The 15,433-nt window shown below is 36.7% G+C and overlaps 1 non-coding gene across 1 annotated transcript; it reads left to right on the top strand.

The window, feature by feature from the left end:
* Positions 1 to 3,602: 3,602 nt before the first annotated feature.
* LOC130958881 (small nucleolar RNA R71) lies at positions 3,603 to 3,706 on the top strand. The gene has a single exon (XR_009077984.1). It is a non-coding gene; the product is annotated as a small nucleolar RNA R71 (small nucleolar RNA).
* The last annotated feature ends 11,727 nt before the right edge of the window (positions 3,707 to 15,433 follow it).

The following is a 15,433-nucleotide window of genomic DNA, read 5'->3' as shown; positions in this document are numbered from 1 at the left end:
GATTGGCATCTATAGGAACTTAGAATTTCAGATAGTGTTATTGATTCTCCTAGTTAAGTTTGTTGATTCTTAAACACAGCTACTTTTATGAGTCTTGGCCGTGGCCCTAAGCACTTTGTTTTCCAGTATTACCACCAGATAAAAAATGCCACAGACACATAACTGGGTGAACCTTTTCAGATTGTGACTCAGCTTTGCTAAAGTCCCTAGTTAGAGGTGTCCAGAGCTCTTAAGCACACTCTTTTTGTTTTGGATAACGACTTTAACCACTCAGTCTCAAGCTTTTCACTTGGACCTGCATGCCACAAGCACATGGTTAGGGACAGCTTGATTTAGCCGCTTAGGCCTAGATTTTATTTCCTTGGGCCCTCCTATCCATTGATGCTCAAAGCCTTGGACCCCCTTTTTACCCTTGCCTTTTGGTTTTAAGGGCTATTGGCTTTTTCTGCTTGCTTTTTCTTTTTCTTTCTATTTGTTTTTCGCCATTTCTTTTTTTTCGCAAGCTTTTGCTTTTTCACTGCTTTTTCTTGCTTCAAGAATCAATTTTATGATTTTTCAGATTATCAATAGCATTTCTCTTTGTTCATCATTCTTTCAAGAGCCAACAATTTTAACATTCATAAACAACAAGATAAAAAATATGTACTGTTCAAGCATTCATTTAGAAAACAAAAATTATTGTCACCACATCAATATAATTAAACTAAATTCAAGGATAATTTCGAAATTCATGTACTTCTTGTTCTTTTGAATTAGAAACATTTTTCATTTAAGAGAGGTGAAGGATTTATGGAATTATTCATAGGCTTAAGACATAGTTACTACATACTAATGATCATGTAATAAAGACACAAAACATAAACACACATATAGCATAAAATCGAAAAAAACAGAGAGATAATAACAAGGAAGTTAAGGAATGAGTCCACCTTAGTGAGGGTGGCGCCTTTTGAAGGACCAATGGTGCTTTTTGAGCTTCTTTATGTCTCTTCCTTGCCTCTGTTGCTTGATCCCTAGTGATTTTGGTGCTCTTATCCTTAGTTGCTCCCAATAGTTGTGTGGAGGAAAATGTATCCCCTGAGGTATCTCAATGATTTTTTATGAGGGAATTCCTCATGCTCTCTTGATGTGCAGTCAAATGCTCTATTACTGAGCCATCAATGGTTATGGAAAAACAAAAAAGCTATGCTTTTACCACACCAAACTTAGAATGTTGCTCGCCCTCGAGCAAAGAAGAAAGAATGGAAGGAGAAGAAAATATGGAGGAGAGGGAGAGATGTGTATGTTTCGGCCATATGGGTGGGATTGGGTGGGAAAGAGATGGATGGATGTGAGTGGTGAAGAGGTGATAGGGAAGAAGAGAGAAGGTGAGTTGAGGTAGGTGGGGATCCTATGGGATCCACAGATCCTGAGGTGTCAAGGATTTTCATCCCTGCACCAATGAAGCGTGTAAAATGCCCTCTGCATGCAATCCTGGCATTTAACGCCAGATTGGTGCTTGACCTCTAAGCTTGTTCTGGGCGTTTAACGCTCATCTGCAGCATGTTTCTGGCGTTGAACGCCAGCTTTCCTCAGTGTGCAATCCTGGCGTTTAAACGCCAGATTGCTGCATGTTTCTGGCGTTCAGCGCCAGATCCATGCTCTGTTCTGGCGTTGAACGCCAGCCAGATACTCCCTACTGGCGTTTAAACGCCAGTAAGTCCATCCTCCAGGGTGTGATTTTTCTTCTGCTATTTTTGATTCTGTTTTTTAATTTTAGTATTTTTTTTCATGACTCCACATGATCATGAACCTAATAAAATATAAAAGAACAATAAAAAGAAAAATAAAATTAGATAAATAAAAATTGGGTTGCCTCCCAATAAGCGTTTCTTTAATGTCAATAGCTTGACAGTGGCTCTCATAGAGCAACACAGGTGATCAGGTCAATGTTGTATAGTCCCAACACCAAACTTAGAGTTTGGTTGTAGGGATTCAACACCAAACTTAGAGTTTGGTTGTGGCCTCCCAACACCAAATTTAGAGTTTGACTATGGGGGCTCTGTTTGACTCTGTACTGAGAGAAGCTCTGCATGTTTACTCTCCCTTGTTACAGAAGGATAGCCGTGTGCCTTAAACACAAGGTAGTCCCCATTTAATTAAAGGACTAATTCTCCTCTGTTAACATCTATCACAGCTTCTGCTGTGGCTAGGAAAGGTCTTTCAAGGATGATGCATTCATCCTCCTCCTTTCTAGTGTCTAAGATTATGAAATCAGCAGGAATGTAAAGGCCTTCAACCTTTACCAACACGTCCTCTACCAATTCATAAGCTTGTCTGCCATTTGTAATGAGAATAAGGCAGGCTGTACCTCAATGATCCCCAGCTTCTCCATTACAGAGAGTGGTATAAGATTTATGTTTGACCCTAGGTCACACAGAGCCTTTTCAAAGGTCATAGTGCCTATGGTACAGGGTATTAAGAATTTTCCAGGATCTTGTTTTTTTTTTTTTTTTTGAGGTAAAGTTTGCTGAACCCATGTATCTAGTTCACCAATGAGCAAGGGAGGTTCACCTTCCCAAGTCTCATTACCAAAAAATTTAGCATTCAGCTTCATGATAGCTCCTAGATATTGAGCAACTTGCTCTCTAGTTACATCTTCATCCTCTTCAGAGGAAGAATAGTCTTCAGAGCTCATGAATGGCAGAAGGAGGTTTAATGGAATCTCTATGGTCTCTATATGAGTCTCAGATTCCTTTGGGTCCTCAATAGGGAACTCCTTCTTGGTTGGGAGATGTCCCATGAAGTCTTCCTCATTGGGACTCACGTCCTCCCCTTCCTCCTTGCATTCGGCCATATTGACTATATCAATGGCCTTGCACTCTCTCTTTGGATTCTCTTCTGTATTGCTTGGGAGAGCACTAAGAGGAGTTTCAATTATGTTCTTACTCAGCTGGCCCATTTGTGCCTCCAGATTTCTGATGGAGGACCTTGTTTCACTCATGAAACTTAAAGTGGCCTTAGACAGATCAGAGACTAAGTTTGCTAAGTTAGAGGTGCTTTGCTCAGAATTCTCTGTCTGTTGCTGAGAAGATGATGGAAAAGGCTTGCCATTGCTAAATCTGTTTCTTCCACCATTATTAAAGCCTTGTTGAGGCTTTTGTTGATCCTTCCATGAGAAATTTGAATGATTTCTCCATGATGAGTTGTAGGTGTTTCCATAAGGTTCACCTAAGTAATTTACCTCTGCTATTGCAGGGTTATCAGGATCATAAGCTTTTTCTTCAGAAGATGCTTCTTTAGTACTGTTGGATGCATTTTGCCATCCATTCAGACTTTGGGAAATCATGTTGACTTGCTGAGCCAACATTTTTTTCTGAGCCAATATGGCATTCAGAGCATCAATCTCAAGAACTCCATTCCTTTGAGGCGTCCCATTATTCACGGAATTCCTCTCAGAAGTGTACATGAACTGGTTATTTGCAACCATGTCAATAAGTTCTTGAGCTTCTACAGGCATTTTCTTTAGGTGAATGGATCCACCTGCAGAATGGTCCAATGACATCTTAGAGAACTCAGATAGACCATAATAGAATATGTCTATCATGGTCCATTCTGAGAACATGTCAGAAGGACATCTTTTGGTCATCTGTTTGTATCTTTCCCAAGCTTCATAGAGGGATTCACCATCTTTTTGTTTGAAGGTCTGAACATCCACTCTAAGCTTGCTCAGCTTTTGAGGAGGAAAGAACTTAGCCAAGAAGGCCGTGACCAGCTTATCCCAGGAGTCCAGGCTATCTTTAGGTTGAGAATCTAACCATGTTCTAGCTCTGTCTCTTACAGCAAAAGGGAAAAGCATGAGCCTGTAGACTTCAGGATCTACTCCATTAGTCTTAACAGTCTCACAGATCTGCAGGTTAAAAACTGGTAGGGATCTTCTGAGGGAAGTCCATGAAACTTGCAGTTCTGTTGCATTAGAGCAACTAGTTGAGGTTTCAGCTCAAAATTGTTTGCTCCAATGGCAGGAATTGAGATGCTTCTTCCATCAAACTTGGAAGTAGGTGTAGTATAATCACCAAGCATCCTTCTTGCATTATTGTTGTTGGGTTCGGCTGCCATCTCCTTTTCTTGTTCAAAAATTTCAGCAAGGTTGTCTCTGGATTGTTGTAATTTAGCTTCTCTTAGTTTCCTCTTCAGAGTCCTTTCAGGTTCTGGATCAGCTTCAACAAGAATGTCTTTTTCCTTGTTCCTGCTCATATGAAAGAGAAGAGAACAAAAAAAAAAAGAAGAGGAATCCTCTATGTCACAGTAAAGAGGTTCCTTATTATTAGTAGAAGAAGAAGGGAATAAAGAAAGGAGAATCCAAACACAAAGGTAAGGATAGGGGCAGTGACTTGAGATGAAGAGAGGTGAAGAGAGGTGTTAGTAAATAAATAAATAAATAGAAAAAGATGAGAGAGGGATAGATTTTTGAAATTAAATTTTGAAAAGGAGTTAAATAATTTTTGAAAATAAAAGGGAAGATAAAATTAAAATTTAAAACAATTAATTAATTAAAAAGAATTTTTAAAAAAGAGGGAGGTATTTTCGAAAATTAGAGAGAGAAAAGTTGTTAGGTGGTTTTGAAAAAGATAAGAAACAAACAAAAAGTCAAATAGTTAGTTGAAAAAGATTTGAAAATCAAATTTGAAAAGATAAAAAGATAAGAAGTTAGATAAGATATTTTGAAATCAAATTTTTGAAAAAGATAAAATTTTAAAAAAGATATGATAAGAAGATATGATTAAAAAGATATGGTTAGAAAAGATTTAATTTTTAAAATTAAAATTAATTACTTGACTAACAAGAAACTAAAAGATATGATTCTAGAATTTAAAGATTGAACCTTTCTTAACAAGAAAGTAACAAACTTCAAATTTTTTAATCAATCACGTTAATTGTTAGTGTAATTTCGAAAATTATGACATAAAGATAAAAAAAAGATTTTGAAAATCAATTTAAAAGAAATTTTCGAAAATATATAAAAAAATGAAAAAGATTTGAGTTTTGAAAAGGTTTTGAAAAGATAAGATTTTTAAAATTGAAATTTTGAGTTGACTAACAAGTAAACAACTTATTTTAAAAATTTTTGACCAAGTCAACCCAAAATTTCGAATTTTTGAGAGAAATAAGGAAAAAGATATATTTTTTTAATTTTTTAATTTTTAAATTTTTAATGATGAGAGAGAAAAACACAAATATGACCCAAAACATGAAAATTTTGGATCAAAACCAATGATGCATGCAAGAACACTATGAATGTCAAGATGAACACCAAGAACACCTTGAAGATCATGATGAACATCAAGAACATATTTTTGAAAAATTTTGATGCAAAGAAAACATGCAAGACACCAAACTTAGAAATCTTTAATGCTTGGACTCTAACAAACGAAAAATGCATATGATAAACAACAAAAAATACAAAACAAGAAAACATCAAGATCAAACAAGAAGACTTACTAAGAACAACTTGAAGATCATGAAGAACACCATGAATGCACAAGTTTTTCGAAAAAAAATGCAAGAACAATATGAGTATGCAATTGACACCAAACTTAAAACATGACACAAAACTCAAACAAGAACACAAAATATTTTTGGTTTTTATGATTTTATGATTTTTTTGTATTTTCTTTTATTTTTTTCAAAGAAAAAAACATATAGGAAAAAGAAATTAAGAAATTCAAAATTTTTAATAAGAATTCCAGGAATCTTTCAATGTTAGTCTAAAGCTCCAATCCAAGGGTTGGGCATGGCTTAATAGCCAGCAAGCTTTAGAAGATATAAATCAGGCATGTAACAATTGATATTCCAATTAACTTGCCTCTATACTGATAGTTTTGAAGCCTCAATCCAATTGAGTTAGACATGGCTTTACAGCCAGCCAAGCTTCAACATACTTTATGAAACACTAGAATTCATTCTTAAAAATTTTGAATAATTTTTCGAAAACAAAGAAAAAATTTTGAAAAATATTTTTGAAAACTTTTTGGAAAGAAAAATAAAAAGAAAATTACCTAATTTAAGCAACAAGACGAACCGTCAGTTGTCCATACTCGAACAATCCCTGGCAACGGCGCCAAAAACTTGGTGCACAAAATTGTGATCATCAACAATGGCACCAAAAACTTGGTAGCGCTCTCAAACGTGAATCACACTTAGTCACAACTCCGTACAACTAACCAGCAAGTGCACTGGGTCGTCCAAGTAATACCTTACGTGAGTAAGGGTCGATCCACGGAGATTGTTGGTATGAAGCAAGCTATGGTCATCTTGTAAATCTCAGTTAGGCGGATAGTAAATGTTATGGAGTTTTCGAATAATAAATAAAATAGAAAATAAAGATAGAGTTACTCATGTAATTCAATGGTGGGAATTTCAGATAAGTGCATGGAGGTGCTGTGTTCTTTCTGAATCTCTACTTTCCTACTGCTTTCATCCAATCCTTCTTACTCCTTTCCATGGCAAGCTGTATGTAGGGCATCACCGTTGTCAATGGCTACATCCCATCCTCTCAGTGAAAATGGTCCAAATGCTCTGTCACAGCACGACTAATCATCTGTCGGTTCTCGATCATGTTGGAATAGAATCCCTTGATTCTTTTGCGTTTGTCATCACGCCCAACAATCGCGAGTTTGAAGCTCGTCACAGTCATTCAATCCCGGAATCCTACTCGGAATACCACAGACAAGGTTAGACTTTCCGGATTTCCATGAATGCTGGCATCAATTCTAGCTTATACCATGAAGATTCTGATTAAGGAATCCAAGAGATATGCGCCGGGTCTAAGGTAGAACGGAAGTGGTTGTCAGTCACATGTTCATAGGTAAGAATGATTATGAGTGTCACGAATCATCACATTCATCATGTTGAAGTGCAACGAATATCTTAGAATAATAACAAGCGGAATTGAATATAAAATAGTAGTAATTGCATTGAAACTTGAGGTACAGCAGAGCTCCACACCCTTAATCTATGGTGTGTAGAAACTCTACCGTTGAAAATACATAAGTGATGAAGGTTCAGGCATGGCCGAATGGCCAGCCCCCAAACGTGATCAATAGTCTCCTAAGATGAATAATAAAATAAAACTGAGACCAAAGATGTCTAATACAATAGTAAAACGTCCTATTTATACTAGACTAGCTACTAGGGTTTACAGAAGTAAGTAATTGATGCGGAAATCCACTTCCGTGGCCCACTTGGTGTGTGCTTGGGCTGAGCTTGATCTTTACATGAGCTGAGGCTTATCTTGGAGTTGAACGCCAAGTTGTAACGTGTTTTTGGCGTTCAACTCTAGTTCGTGACGTGTTTCTGGCGTTTGACTCCAGAATGCAGCATGGAACTGGCGTTGAGCGCCAGTTTACGTCGTCAAATCTCGAATAAAGTATGAACTATTATATATTGCTGGAAAGCTCTGAATGTCTAATTTCCAACGCTATTGAGAGCGCACCATTTGGAGTTCTGTAGCTCCAAAAAATCTATTTCGAGTGCAGGGAGGTCAGAATCCAACAACATCAGCAGTCCTTTGTCAGCCTTCTTATCAGAGTTTTGCTCAGGTCCCTCAATTTCAGCCAGAAATTACCTGAAATCACAGAAAAACACACAAACTCATAGTAAAGTCCAGAAATGTGAATTTAGCATAAAAACTAATGAAAACATCCCTAAAAGTAGCTAGATCCTACTAAAAACTACCTAAAAACAATGCCAAAAAGCGTATAAATTATCCGCTCATCAGCGTCGGAGGACAGTCCAAGGGTTTAGCAAACCGGACTTGTCGGGTTGGCTTGATAACCGACAGATGAGACTCATCAGCCATAGGGTAGGCATTCATCATATGCATCTATATGACATTGTTTGGGTGTGCATATTGTACTTGGTTTGTCTATGTGAATAATTCTGTCTAATTGCTAATTGCTCTACTTGATGTAACTGCTTGATTATGCTTGAACATCCCTACTTGTGTTTGTGACTGAAATTGGTTGAATTTGTGGTGAATTGGCTGCGAATTGATTTGTTTGGAACTTGGGCCATAGATGATTATGAGATAGATCGAAGGCCATGTTTGGTTGTATTTTTGGTTTAGAAAAGTATGAAAAACTAAACTGGTTTAGCCTAAACTTAGTGAATCTATGCTTGGAACAGGTTGGTCATTCATGCTGTTTAGGAAAAAGCTTTTGAAAGGCTTTTGAATTTTTGAAGAAATAACAGTTTTCTCTTTTAGAAAGGATTTCAAATTTTTAATGGTAAATCTTTGGGTTTTAAAAGGGTGCATAAGACGATTATTAATCACTATGTTTCAAAAAGAGTTTTATTTTCGCATATCCTATTATAGTAATTCTCTAACCTCATAGTGAGAACCTGCGAGGACGATGTTCTCACTCCCTACAGGTCTTTTCTTTTTCAAGTTATTGATAAATCCCATTTTTAGGGTTTATCTTGTGTTGAATTTAGAGGGATTTTATCATCTTTTCCCACATTTATTCAATAAAATAGCATGGTTTTGAAATTCTCGTTTAACTATGCTTAAGAGTGAAAACATGCTTTTTAGGTATTAAAATAGCTAAATTTAATTCACCTTGATTCCATTAGATGCCTTGATATGTTTGTTAAGTGATTTCAGGTTTAGAAGGCAAAGATTGGATTGAGGAAACGAAGAAAAAGCATGTAAAAAACTTTCTTTTTATGCCTTCCAAGTGTTTGACAAAATGCTTGGAAGGATGTTACAGTAGATTTTTTTGTTGTTAGCTTGGGATGGTAACTTAGGTGACCTTGAATTACTAATGTCCAAGTGATTGATAATTGATGTCCATTGACACTAGCTTTCACTAAGTCAATTAGTGAGTGGCTAGGATTTATGGAGTGGGATTGATAAAGCTCATTTGACTTTCTTTCACTTGTTAGCGGATGACTTAATGAGATTGATCCTTGCAATTATCATATTGTGGTTAGTGACAAGGATAGAGATCCTTAACCATCAACCCTTGCCAAGATCTTTTTACCATTTGAGTTCCTTTACTTTTTTATCATTTATGTTTCTTGTCTCTTATATCAAAAACTCCAAAAGATACAATCCATAGCCAATAATTGAGTACTTCATTGCAATTCCTAGGAAGAACGACCCAGGATTAATACTCTCGGTTATTTTATTGGGGTTGAACTTGTGACAACCAAAATTAAATTTGGTATGGGATTGCTTGTTGGTTTAGACTATACTTGCGACGGGATTTAGTGATAAATTCTATACCGACAAAATATCTCACATCAAATTTTGGCGCCGTTGCTGGAAAATTGCAATTATATGCCCTATTATTGGTTATTGTATATATATGAATATTGTGAATATGTTTGCCTTTTGCTTCCTTGTTAGTTTTTGGTAGTTGTAGGAGTTTGTTCTCTTTATTTGTTACTACTTTTTGTTTTTGTTTTCCCTTGCTACTATGAATTCTCATCACTTTGGCTATGAGTTTGGTTCTAACTATGTTGTAGAAAATGGGAGCTACAATGAAGATATGCATCAAGGATGGAACCATCATAGGTGGGAGGAGCCATATGCATATGATCAATCCTCTTAGCAACAACCTCCACCAATACACTATAAACAAGAGCCATTCTATGATGCATACCAAGACAATGGTTATGGTGAACCTCTCTATGACTATCAACCACCACCATATACATGTGAACCACGTCCTCAACATAGTTTTGAACCACCATACTCACAAGCCCCCTACCACCAAACACCTTCATATGACCATAATCCTTATCCACCATACCAACCACCTTATGAGCCATATGAACCAAACATAGAACCACCACAATTCCATTATAATTACTCCTAAGAACCACTTCAATACACACCATCACCATACCCTCACCAAGAAGAACCACCCTCCTATTATGAACCCTTCCTCCAAACCAATGAACCCTCCTATCTACCCCAAACCCCAATGGATGATTCTCTTGTTTTGCTTCTTCAAGGGCAAGAAGATATGCAAAAGAACGCACTAGAATTTGTGGCTATCTTGACCGAGGTAGTAAACCTATTAGCCTCTCAATGCTTGAACACTCAAAGCACTCTCATGGCCACATGTGGAGAATCAATTGAAGAGCATAGCATGAAGGAGAGATTGGAAACACCGGTGGAAAATGAGTGATGTTAATTTGTGTTAGAACAATTGGAGGAACCTAGGATTATTGGAGAAGAGGAAGAAGTGGTTGAAGATTTAGGAGATGCGAAACCTCCATGGGAAACTAGAATTATAGAACATTCCTCCAAGAAAATTGAATTTGATGTTGAGGAGGAGAGTGCACAACCTCCAAGGCATATTTCATATGAAGAATTGGAGGGAATGAAGCAAGAATTGAGTTTCCTTGGTGATGAAGATCATGCATCAAACCTTCTTGGTAGTGAATCCTTTGAACTTGAAGAACCTTCTCTCGATGAAATAGAAAGCAATGTGGAGGTAAATTTCTCTCATCCCCTATTTATTATTTGAATGATGGAGAAGAGTTAGACAAAATTGATAAACAAATGATTGAATTTGAGGAATCCTGCAAAAAGGTGGAGATAGTCAAGGAAGAACACAAGGGAGTGGAGTTTGCAAGGACATTGGAGATACCTCTCCCCAAGCCATCACCATCTATCCTTACACTCAAGTGGGTAAATCTCTCATCTCTAAGCTTAATTATCCCACTTGAATATGGTTTGCTTTGGACGAATGGACAACTTAGAGCTCTTTGTGACTTTAAGAGTAAAAAGAAGATGGTTAGTGGTTGGCATTGTAAATCAAATTTCATGATGGTTGCATGTTCAAGGCTTAATAGAAAGGTTTGGTGTAAAACTATATTTCTTGGGTCTAAGATGATGTTTGGTCGTTTGAGTGAGGATTCCAAGATTATGCCACCCGAATGGAATAATAATGATCAATTTGAAGATGGGTGTAGAAACAAGATTTGGGATCCGGGAATACATGATGATCAATTTTGGGAGCCCTTAGCTTGTGTGGAACTCCATCAAAGCTTGGTGATATTGATTGTGAACTTTGGAGCCTATTAGAAGTCCAAGCATTGGTGGAAGTTTAAGGATGGATTCAAGCACAAGGCAACTTGATGAGAGCTCCCCATTAGTCCAACTTAAGGACAATAAATAAAAGTGTTAGGTGGGAGATACCCCACCATGGTAACATATTTTTATTTTTCTCTTTTGTACATATTGGTAAAAATTAGTTTGATTTCATGTTTTGTTTAGTTTGTCGAGTTTAATTGGTAGTTTGGTATGTTGAATAAGGTCTTATGGAGTTTTGGTAGCTGTTTGGAGATTTGGAATGCTTGGTTTGGTGCAAAAACTTGGAACACTTTTGAAAAATAGAGCATCAATCCACGTGTACGCGTCACCCACGCGTACGCGTGGCCCTAAATTTTTCGACCATCCACGCGTACGCGTGGATCCCAAATTTCCACCTTCCATACAAAAAACCCGAGAGTTATGCAAGTTGTGGGCTGGAACTGTGCCTCTAGCACAAAACCAACCCATGCGTACGCGTCACCCCACGCGTACGTGTCGCCTCTCTAAATAACCCATTACGCGTACGCGTGCCCTACACATACACATCGTTGTCATTTCACTTATCCACGCTTACGTGTCGCACGACGCGTGCGTGTGGACTGCCTTGTTCCACACACCCTCTTTTCTTCTTCTCTTTCCATTTCTTTCCTTCTTCTCTCTTCTCTTCTCTTCTTTCCCTTCTCCAACCATCATCCAACACTTCTAAACACCATCTAAAACCATTTCTTTTAGTTAGTTAGTTGGTTAGTTGGTTGTTTTATTAGTTTAGATTTTTATTTTATTTTCTGTTTTTCATGATGAGTGTTGGATTATTAATATTGCTTGCTGTTTATTGCTGCTTAGTACTAAATAGGATGTTACTTTAACATCATTTTTGCTAATTTCTATTGTTGGATTTCTTTATTGAGGTTATATTTTGCTACTTGATTTTGAGTTTCTTTGTTGAACATTTTTGACTACCAAGTGAATGAGAATTGCCCTCAAGCTTCGTAATTTTTTTTTTTTGAATTGCATAATTTGGCCACCATGTAATTTGAACTCTTTACTTTGATTAGGCAATTTCTTGATGGATGTTGAGCATTTATCTTAATGCATTGTATTTCTTGATCATATGCATCCATATGTTATATATTTGCTTGAATGCTTTCATACTTCTTTATCGCTTTTTTGGTTATCTTAACCTACGAGTTTAGAGCATCTCAAGTACACTAGAATGAGTGAAGTGCATTCTTCTTTTGTGTAAATTGTGACAGTTTTATGCTAGTGTGCGTGTGTTCTAAACTACGCGCAATTTAGAACTCACACACTCTTTTCTTCAATGTCACACTAATTCACTCACTTCTTTCTAGTGATTATTACACCATTCCAACAATTTATGCTTCCTTGCTTTTGCATTTACTTGTCTTTTTATCCTGTTTTCTATTTTCAGGATGCACCATAAGCAACAAAGGAAGCAGGAGAAAGAACATGCAGCAATCGGTTGACCTACTAGCTGAAGGTAGCAACCCGTGTAGTCGTCGTAACCCCTTGCTCATCTTTGAATGTGGGGAGGTCGTCCGACCAGTCGGTACTTTTGGGTGACAAATTTCTAATTCCAACACTTTGCATTTTTTTTAGGTCTTCTAGGATTTTTAGTGCATATATATAATAAGCTTAGTCAAAATCATGATATTTTCCAAGGATTTATTCTATAAGGCACCCCAATTGATTTGAGTGGAAACTTTTCATTGAACTTGCTTGAACTATACATTGTGAATCATGTTTTTGAGCTAAGAACACAAGCATGTGAGATTTTGAGCCTAATTGTGTGGTTACATCATATAACCACTTATTTTCATTCTTGTCTGCATTATTCTCTTCCTATGATTGTAATCATTGATTTGTTTGATTCTATATGTCTATTATTCTGTGTATACATGCATTTATATGATTGAGACCATCATTTTATTAGCTCACTTATCCAAATAGCCTCACCTTTTATCTTCCATTGTTAGCCAATTTTGAGCCTATGATTAACCCACTTTGTTCTTTAATTTAGCACATTACAAGCCCTAAAGCAAAAAAATAATAAATATCCTTAAGTTGGATCTTTGATTAGCTTAGACTAGTGAATGTGTGTAACATTCAAGTGTGGGAAAACTTGGGACATTGGTTGAGAAAAAGGTGTGTGTTGTATCTTTGTTAAAAATATTGGAAATTGGGTACATACTCATGCGTGAATTATGTTTAAACCATATGCATTGATATTTGTATATAATCACATCAAAAAAATAAAAAAAAAAGACAAAAGAAAAAAGAAAAATAAATAATATATATAAAAAATATAGAAAAAGAAAGAAAAAAAAGCAATAAGAAGGGGACAAAATGTCCCAAGGTAAAGTTCAATAATATCAATGCATATGGGATGTAAATTGAAAAGAGAAATACATGAGTGTGTGAAAAAAGTGAAAAATGGGTAGCTAGGTATTGTATTAGAATTGTATAGGTTGTTATATGTGTTTGGTGAGAGCTTAGGTTAAACAAAGATTCAAATTTCAAGCTCACTTGACCATATATAACCTTAGCTTGACCCTAGCCTCATTACAACCTTGTGGAAAGACCTCATGATGATTGTATGGATGCATGAAATAATTGTTGATTGTTAGATGAAAAATAAATCTTGGAAATAATGATTAGGGGAGAATTGAGTGAATCAACCCTACACACTTGAGTGACTAGAGCGGATATACATCCGGTGAGGGTTTGATTGCTCAATTATATGTTTTCACCTAAAATCATCACTTTTCTTGCTAGTTTGTAAAAATCTTTAATAACTTAATTCTATTGGGGATTTGATTTGATTGCTATTACTTTAGCCCTTATGCTTATATATGTCTTCTTGGAAGTTGATTTATTTTGACCAAGTAGTTGCATTCATTTAGATAGATTACATATAGATAGGTTGCATTTAATTAGTTTGCATTGAATAAATGTTGGTACCCTTTAGTTCTTTCTTGATTCTAGCAAGAGGACATGCTTGGTTTAAGTGTGGGGAGGTTGATAAATCCCATTTTTAGGGTTTATCTTGTGTTGAATTTAGAGGGATTTTATCATCTTTTCCAAGATTTATTCAATGAAATAGCATGGTTTTGTAATTCTCCTTTAATTATGCTTAAGAGTGAAAACATGCTTTTTAGGTCTTAAAATAGCTAAATTTAATTCACCTTGATTCCATTAGATGCCTTGATATGTTTGTTAAGTGATTTCAGGTTTATAAGGCAAAGATTGGATTGAGGAAACGAAGAAAAAGCATGTAAAAATGGAGAACTCATGAGATGAAGGAATCGTAAAGTTGTCAATCATGACCTCTTCGCACTTAATCGATCATAACTTGAGCTACAGAAATCCAAATGAGACGGTTCTAATTGCATTGGAAAGCTAACATCTGGGGCTTCAAAATTATATAAAAGTTTCCATGTTTGCCTTTCATTTAAGCAACGCGCAAGCGTGGTCTATTCATGCACGTCACAGGATCAGCGTGACTCACTAAAGGTAATTCGTGGCCAACAATTTCTAAAGCATTTTGGGTCCAATCCAATCCATTTCTGATGTTATTGAACCCAAGGATTGAAAGGGGATGAACCAAGAAGTCATAGTTTAGTTTTTATCATGTTTTAGGATAGAATTTGGTGCACGAAATTGCAATCTCACTTTTGCAATCCCGCACAACTAACCAGCAAGTGCACTGGGTCGTCCAAGTAATACCTTACGTGAGTAAGGGTCAATCCCATGGAGATTGTCGGCTTGAAGCAAGCTATGGTTATCTTGTAACTCTTAGTCAGGATATCAATAATTCTCAGGTTTAATTGTGAAAAGTAGAAGAACATGAAATAAATACTTGTTTTGCAGTAATGGAGAACAGGTTGAGGTTTTGGAGATGCTCTATCTTCTGAACCTCTGCTTTCCTACTGTCTTCTTCTTCAAGCACGCAAGGCTCCTTCCATGGCAAGCTGTATGTAGGGTTTCACCGTTGTCAATGGCTACCTCCCATCCTCTCAGTGAAAATGTTCAACGCTCTCTGTCACAGCACGGCTAATCATCTGTCGGTTCTCAATCGGGTTGGAATAGAATCTAGTGATTCTTTTGCGTCTGTCACTAACGCCCAGCCCTCAGAAGTTTGAAGCTCGTCACAGTCATTCAATCCTTGAATCCTACTCAAAATACCACAGACAAGGTTTAGACCTTTCGGATTCTCTTGAATGCCGCCATCAATTCTAGCTTATACCACGAAGATTCTGATTAAGGAATCCAAGAGATATCTACTCAATCTAAGGTAGAACAGAGGTGGTTGTCAGGCACACGTTC

This window comes from Arachis stenosperma, chromosome 10 (genome assembly GCF_014773155.1).
Source record: "Arachis stenosperma cultivar V10309 chromosome 10, arast.V10309.gnm1.PFL2, whole genome shotgun sequence".
Classification (NCBI taxonomy): Eukaryota; Viridiplantae; Streptophyta; class Magnoliopsida; order Fabales; family Fabaceae; genus Arachis; species Arachis stenosperma.
The sequence above is the reverse complement of the archived record's forward strand: the minus strand, read 5'-3'. Positions and strand labels throughout refer to the sequence as shown.